This window comes from Cynoglossus semilaevis, chromosome 16, assembly GCF_000523025.1.
Source record: "Cynoglossus semilaevis isolate Cse_v1.0 chromosome 16, Cse_v1.0, whole genome shotgun sequence".
Classification (NCBI taxonomy): domain Eukaryota; kingdom Metazoa; phylum Chordata; class Actinopteri; order Pleuronectiformes; family Cynoglossidae; genus Cynoglossus; species Cynoglossus semilaevis.
The window spans coordinates 1,242,682-1,245,437 of record NC_024322.1 but is presented as its reverse complement, the minus strand read 5'-3'; the positions used below and the strand labels follow the sequence as shown (position 1 = coordinate 1,245,437).

The 2,756-nt window shown below is 39.4% G+C and overlaps 1 protein-coding gene across 1 annotated transcript in view; it reads right to left on the bottom strand.

The window, feature by feature from the left end:
- akap11 (A kinase (PRKA) anchor protein 11) overlaps positions 1-2,311 on the bottom strand; it is a 37,184-nt gene extending 34,873 nt beyond the window's left edge. Inside the window, 1 exon segment of the mRNA XM_008327863.3 lies at positions 2,227-2,311. The gene's annotated coding sequence lies outside the window, so the exon portion shown is untranslated.
- Positions 2,312-2,756: the final 445 nt, after the last annotated feature.

Below are 2,756 nucleotides of genomic sequence, written 5' to 3'. Positions count from 1 at the left end.
AAGGCAAGTTCTTCCTAGCAGTACTTTAGTGAGTTAAAGACTTGAGCTGCTACTGGTCCCGACCTTTAAAATTAAAATCCCCACCTGTTGATACTCTAAGCCAGGGGTCACCAACGTGGTACCCGGGTACACCTGGTAGCCCCTATGGACTAAGGTGACCGTGGGGTATGTTATAAAAATATAACTAGTCTATAACAGCCTCAACAACAACACTGGCGCTACACCTGTTGTACTTCTACGATCTTGTAGCTCAGGCAAAGTAAGCTGTGTGTTGCAGTTATTTCAGCTTGCAATGTAAGTTTTGAGGATGAACCTTTTGGACAGCATCCTACGGTGAGGCATTTTATGAAGGGTGCACAGTGTAGTGTCACCGTCACCAGACACATGATACCTAGGTGGGATCTATTAGTGGTGACTGAACCTCTCCCAAAAATCCATTTGAGCAAAGAGGCAGTTGGCCAGAATTATCTCTTTGAAAACTGTTTTGCTGTTGGCTTTGACCATGGCGAAGCATCTCAGTAAGCTTTATCCATCAGCCTTCCTCTTTGCAGTTTGGCTCAGGACTTTCTAAGGTCTCTCTGTGGCCCACTCCAGCCCTTGGCCCAAAGTAATGGAATTGTTTTACAGATGTCCTTTGGTGGAAACGAACGATTCTAGCCCACCAACTCTATGCTCAGACCAGGAACAAAGGGTTAACTTTTGTGCCCAGTCGGCATGAAGTATGTGTAGAGAAGTGCAGGTGTCAGACAAAGCGCCCAGTTATTTCTATCCTGGTCATCTTTAAAGCCAAGATGTGTGTACTTCTCCGGCTCTGACTCTGTTGGAGTCGAGTCAGCCTGGGTCTCCCTAAGGGTTCATTAAAGGCCATATTGGAACCCTGAGCAAAATTAGAAAAAGAATGTACTGCTTGACCCGTCTGTCAAACACCAATGTGGTCATTGGAGCGTCCCGATGTAGTCACCTCAACGTGCGAAAACACCACTTAGGTGGTCACTTTATGACCTAGACCGTGGTCAAAAGTTGGTCAAAATGTTCTTTTCAAGAAATACATAAAAGCAGTGAGCAGTTACTAATGAAAGTGCTCTGCGAGCAATGGATTTGGTGCTTGCTCAATGACACAACAGCCAGCCAAGGTAGGATACGAACCCAGTAAGAATGTTTGTTTATGGCAAAATTCATAATCACGGTTATTCTAAATGACTACTCTATTGATTTGAGAATTTCCATTTATAGGTTGGGGGAATATATGGAAATATTGTATGTTATTGCCAGAAATTACTGTCATACAACAGCTAGGTAACTTAACCATTATCATATACATAATGCACGCCACTGCAAAGATATTTTTTCCGTGACCGCTTTGTCTGAACTGTGTCAGAGAGTGTGCAAACGCATATCAGGAGAATTAAAAGATGTAAAATCAATGAGCTTGAGCATTAAGGAGCAGTTGTAAAGTAGTTGGATAGTTGCGTTTCTCATTTCAGAAGTTACGTTTTAACATGCTGGTGACCCATAACTCATAACAATGTATAATTTATGTTAACAACAAATGAATTTCTAGCCAATTTTATTTATTTGTTATATTTTGTTTATTTATGTATATATATATATATATATAGGTATGGTCGAAACCAAAATCCCAAGTATCGGTATCGGGACTACTACGAAACAAAAATTACAAGCACAAATAAAATAGAAAATGGTAACCTCGACGCACTTAAGCTTAACTGCAGATGAGAAGGGCAGAAAATGTGCTAATTTTATGGTCTGGAATTTGACACAGCAGCGGTGAAAGCAGCAGCAGCAGCAGCAGCAGCAAAAGCTGCAGATGCGTCAGGCCACAGAGCAGCTGATGATGCTGATGTTTACATACACGCAAACTCAAACGTGTCAGATGTCAACAACAGCTATTTAATTAGAAACAATTATCTGACACACATGCACAGTCCGACTGAGCCGACTGTCAGACTGTCATTCAATTAAAAAGAAAAACCAGAAACGACACTAGGCCTCGGTTTGCTAGGCTGTGACGTCACATATATCTCGTTAGCTTTAGCATCGTTAGCCAAACAGCTAAGTGACGCTAACGGCGCAGTGTTTTTACGTATCAGCGAACAATAACAACTGGCTCCCCGACACCGCACTGGTTTAGTTTCTTCATATCCAATGTGAATTGTTACATAAATATAATAACTTCGGACAAAATAAGAAAATTCCGTGTCTCACCGCTCAGTCTGTAGTCTAGCTGCGCTGACTGGCCCCTCTATCTTACTGCGCCACCCAGAACGGATCGACCAATCAGATCCGACTGAGTTTCTTCTTCTCAACCGTAAACTAAAAACAGTATATTACATATATAAATAATAGTATACAATATTTATATATACATATGTCTGATTTTTTGACATTTTAAAAGCCCTTACAGTATTTACGTAGAATTATATTATTATTATTATTATAGGATAATGACAGTCGAAGTTTTGGGGTTAAAATAGTTATAACATTAGGATAAAGAGATGAGATAAAATGAGATAAGTTAACAAAATTGCGATTTCTGAGTAGTTAATGCTCACCTACATAGTAAAAAAGTGGCACAAAAATTTAACAAGAGTTATTTCAGAGATACCTCATTATTCAGGAAAATGCACTTTTGGTCACAAAAAGTCAAAGTGATAAGACTGAAATTCATCATTTTAAGATTAAAAATCACTAATACAAGATCATAAAAAAGAAATTATGAAATAAAACGAAGAACT